At 50.0% G+C, this 4731-nt stretch overlaps 1 long non-coding RNA gene across 1 annotated transcript; it reads left to right on the plus strand.

Annotated features, from left to right (window-relative positions):
• The first annotated feature begins 212 nt into the window (after positions 1-212).
• Positions 213-4540, plus strand: LOC138418960 (uncharacterized). Its single transcript, XR_011248808.1, has 2 exons — positions 213-1449; positions 4360-4540. It is a non-coding gene; the product is annotated as an uncharacterized lncRNA (long non-coding RNA).
• The last annotated feature ends 191 nt before the right edge of the window (positions 4541-4731 follow it).

Here is a 4731-nt window from a genome sequence, read left to right on the forward strand (position 1 = left end):
GGACCAGGAGAGGGGACCCCATGGTGGCAGGGCAAGAAGACAGTAGGAGGCAGGTTCTCCTGTTATTACTGCTCCCCACCCCTGCAACCTCCCAGTCTCTTTACTACAAACTACCCCTTGTGTATATGGAAATCAGCTTACATCACTCATTCAAAACCCTCCAAAGAGGGACTTTCCTGGTGGTCCAGTGGCTAAGACTATGCTCCCAATGCAGGGAGCCTGGGTTTGATCCCTGATTGTGGAACTAGATCCCACATGCTGCAGCTAAGACCAAGCACAGCCAAATAAATATTTAAAGAAAAACGACTTTCTGAGATGCAGACCTGGGGCAAAATGCCTGCAAGCTCAGGTCTAAAAGTAGTAGTTTAGGGAAAAAAAAAACACAAAGACTCACCCTCCAATGGTATCCTGTAAGTAACACTGAAAGACCTTTACCAGGACCACAAAACCCAACAGCACCAAGGCCCCAGCCCCCGAAGCAGTCTCAGCTCCAGGGATGGAGCTGTCTTCTTCCCCACACTCTAGCCACACTGGCCAGGCTGACATCTGCCTTGGAGCCTCTGCACTCTCTGGTTCATCTTACCCAGAACTTTGCCAGGCTGCCTCCTTGTTACTCAGGTCTCAATGCCTGCCACCTCAGAGAGGTCCTCCTTGGCTACAACAGCACCTCCAACCCTTACCCTGGTTCAGTGTCTTCCCAGCGCACTTCACCACTTGGAACTGTCACCCCGTGTTTATATCATCACCTGTGTCCTTCCTCTGGAATCCGAGCTCCTGAGGGTGAGTGTTGCGTCTTCCTCACGGCTTCATCCTCAGCACCTAGGATAGCGCTTACCGCGGCGGCTCGAAAAAGAACTCCTTGACTGTCTACTGGCTTACTTCGCTGTCAGCCTCAGCCCACCCTTCCACACTGTTCTGTCAGCCTGGGCTTTTGGCAGCTGTACTTCCCAGACTCCCTGGAGAGCTGGCTTCCTTCACTTCATCCCATAAGACCTAAGGGCAGAAAGAAGGTCAAAGAGGGAAGCAGGGGTCCTGCTGGAGCCCCTCCAGCAGCAGTTCAAGCTCCAGTATCTCCTCACACACTCAGCAAGAGCATTGTGCCCCACTTAGGGTTTAAGCAGGAGCTATGGGGTCATTGATCCCTGTACCAGCCACACATGTGGCTCCCACTGGGTTCTGGCCATTGTACTTCTCTTTCTGCATCACAGTCCTAGAGGTGGGAGCTTCCTGCAGACACTAATTTCTCAGTTACCACATTTTGAGCATAGGTTTGTGCTCTTAGCTCTCTAGTACCTGTGTGACCAACTCCCAGTACAGAATCCTCCGGAATCCCTCACTTGGCCTCTATTTCCTCTAGGCTCTGAAGAACTGAAGGACTCCACTGGCAGCAGACCTGGTCTCCTGATCCCCAGTCTCTCACGATCCTTAGGAACTTTTGCTGATGAAGGGGTAATTCTCTACTTCTGTGTTTAGAAAGCCCCGTCTTAAGGCAGAATAGGGCTTAGGCAAGCTGCCCCAGGAAATAAAATCCATCTGTTGTTTTAATGGGCTGCGAGTTTCTACTGAGTTGGCCAAAAAGGTCATTAGGATTTTCCCATAACATCTTGGCTCAGCTACTGAGATTCTGAGGTGGTTCTGTGGTGGTGGTATAGTCGCCAAGTTGTGTTCAACTCTTTGCGGACCCCACAGACAGTAGCCCATCAGGCTCCTCTGTCCGTGAGATTCTCCAGGCAAGAATACTGGAGTGGGTTGCCATTTCCTTCTCCAGAGGATCTTCCTGACCCAGGGATCGAACTCGTCTCCTGCACAGCAAGCAGATTCTTTATCACTGAGCCACCAGGGAAGCCCTCGTAACATGTTATGGAAAAACCTGAATGAACTCTTTGGCCAACCCAATGCTTTGATGATTCTGAGACTCATTGATGTTAAGCTAGAGTGGTTATGAAAGTCTCAAAGAGTAGATAAATGTCAGATTCGGAGCTTCCAGGATAACAGTATGGGGTTTTGAAAGATGCTTTGGTCATAATCCTGTAACAGACATCAGTTCTCTTTTGGCGCCAAGCAGGTACCACAGATTGGTGACACAAGCAGGGTATGAGGGGTCCAGACGCCAGGTGGTGGGGTCTGGGCATGCAGGATGGAATGCCCCGTTAATAGGAGGTGACCCCCACTCAGCTCTAGCAAACTGTCACCCCATGGGATTGTGAGTGCAGCCATCAATCTCACAGGGATGCTGGAAACTTCCATTTCTGTTCCAGATCTGCCCAGTTTTTCAATGTTGTTGACCAACATGATTTTAAAAACTTCAATAACTCTGGAGACCAAATGCACTCCTGCAAGTCAGATGATGGCTGTGGACAGCCATTTCTGGTGTGTGGCTTAGTGGCTAAGAATGTGTGCCCTGCACCCAGCTGTCTGGATTCAAACCTAGCTTCTGCTTCTTTCTAGCTGTGTGACCTCTAGCAGATTACTCAACCTCTCTGTGCCCCAGCTGCAAAATGTCATGATCACGGCCCCTGTAGCTCTAAGGATTATGAAGACAGACTTGGAGAGAAAGTCAAAGCCAGTATTATGCCCTGTATGACGTGGCCCTCCGCCCCTGCGCTCCCCCGTCTCCCCGCTCCTCCCTCTCTTCCTCAGCACCAGCCTCTTGCCCCAGGCGCGCTGCCGTGAGCATCCCAAGCAGGGCCTTTGCGCCTGCTGTCCCCACAGCCACACAGCCCGCTCCTCCCCCTCTAGTCTCCTCTGACATCACCTTCTCAGCGAAGCCTTCCCTGGCCACCTCATTTGAAACTGCTTCACACGCACAAAAGCCTCCCATTCCCCTTCTCTTTTCCTCCACAGCACTTACAACCTGCTAACGTCCTATACCTTTCTTCGGTGTTTGTTTTGGCCATACTCTGTCTTAGTTGTGGCTTTCGGGTTCTTTCAGTTGCAGCATACGGGATCTAGTCCCCCGACCAGGGATTCAGCCTGGGCCCCCTGCGTTGGGAGTGCAGTCTTAGCCACTGGACCATCAGGGAAATGCCCATTCTATACATTTTGCTTAAATATTCAAGTATCTGTTTCCACTGTTATAACCACCACAAAGGCAGAAACTTTTATCCATTGTGTTTACCACTCTGTTCCCTGCTCCCCAAATAGTACCTGTATCACCTACGTGCTCAATAAATCAGTGTTGAATGAATGGGAATAAATAACAGTCCCTACCTCATTAAGGATCCGATGTGACCATCCCTATAGAGTGCTTAGCCCAGGGTCTGGTCAGCCGTGAGCCATTATGGTAATTCAGGTTCTATTCTTGAGGGTTCTTAGTTGCCAAGCTTCTGTGAGTTAACACATGTAAAGCGCCTTAGAACAGAGCTTGGCACACAGTAAATGGTAGCTATTAGTATAATTAAGCTTCTATTTTCAAAGAAGCTTTGATGCCAAGCTTCTGGGAATTAGTATTTCCCGTCTTAGAGTGAGAGCTGGTGTTTCCACACGGCTCTCACGAGCTGGCCCTCTACTCCCAACTCTGACCTCATCCCTCCAGCCACTCTGGCCTCCTTGATGCCCCACGCCCTCACCTAGACGGCTCCCTCCCCCGCCCCCTTCTCTGGTCTCTCTTCACCTCAGGGAGGGGACATCACTATTTACAACTGCACCCTCTTTCAGAACTGTTCTCTGCTCTGCTCTAGTCTCCTCCACAGTGCTTAGCACCATCAAGCATGTCATGCCCTTCTCGTCTATTTCTGGTTTACTATCTGTCCCCACCAGGGGCCCCTTCTCACTTCCAGGTAAGCTCCATGAACACAAGGATTGTATCTTACTCACTGGTGTGTTCTCAATGCTTAGCACACAGCCAAGGACTGAAAAGGTATTTGTTAAATCAATTAATGGCTCACAGTCCCTACCTTGCAGAATTATTCTAAGGGCCTGATGATCTCATGCAAATAAAATGCAGCACTCTGTTAAGTGTTGGGAAAACGGCAGCTGTAATTATAATTAAGGTTCTATTTTTGTGTGTTCCTAGATGCACAACTTTTCTGAGTCAATACACTGAACACATAAAGCTCTTGCACTGGCGTTTGGCACTCAGGAAGCGCTCAGGAAGCAGAGCTATGATTATAATTAAAGTCCTCTTTGTGAAGGTTCTTGGATGAAGTGGCAGAGCGTGCTCGCTGTCTTCCACAAACGTTTTCTGCTTTCTGGGCACTTGGCGAAACCTCCTTTCCCATACTCCCTTGCAGCAAGCTGCGGTCATGTGACTCATCTCTCAGCCATAGAACGATAAGTGGCAGCAGTACATGCCCCTTCCAGGCTGGGGAGGCTGGGGCTTCTCCGCAAGCACGTGTGCCTCTCCTCTTCCGCCCACAGAGCCCCAGCCAGGGACATCCAGCCACGACCATGTGAATGATGAAAGGATGCCTGGGCCTCCCCAAATCACCCTATGCAGATTACTTGCCAACCCCGGACTACCACGTGAGTGAGAAACAGAATCCTCTTGCATCTGACGCTGTACATCATAGGGTCTGTGATTAAATGCACGGAGACCACATTGAACGATGCATTTAGTAAGCATTAATTATCGTGGTAACGATGATCCTAAGGTTTCCCCAAGAAGGAGCTCGGGGATGGTGAGGTAAATGCCCAGGTGCATGCCTCACACACTTGAGCTTACACACACACACACACAAGCGCATGCCTTACACACTTAAGCTTACACACACACACCCCCCAAAGGCACAC

Source organism: Ovis canadensis, chromosome 14 (assembly GCF_042477335.2).
Source record: "Ovis canadensis isolate MfBH-ARS-UI-01 breed Bighorn chromosome 14, ARS-UI_OviCan_v2, whole genome shotgun sequence".
NCBI lineage: Eukaryota > Metazoa > Chordata > Mammalia > Artiodactyla > Bovidae > Ovis > Ovis canadensis.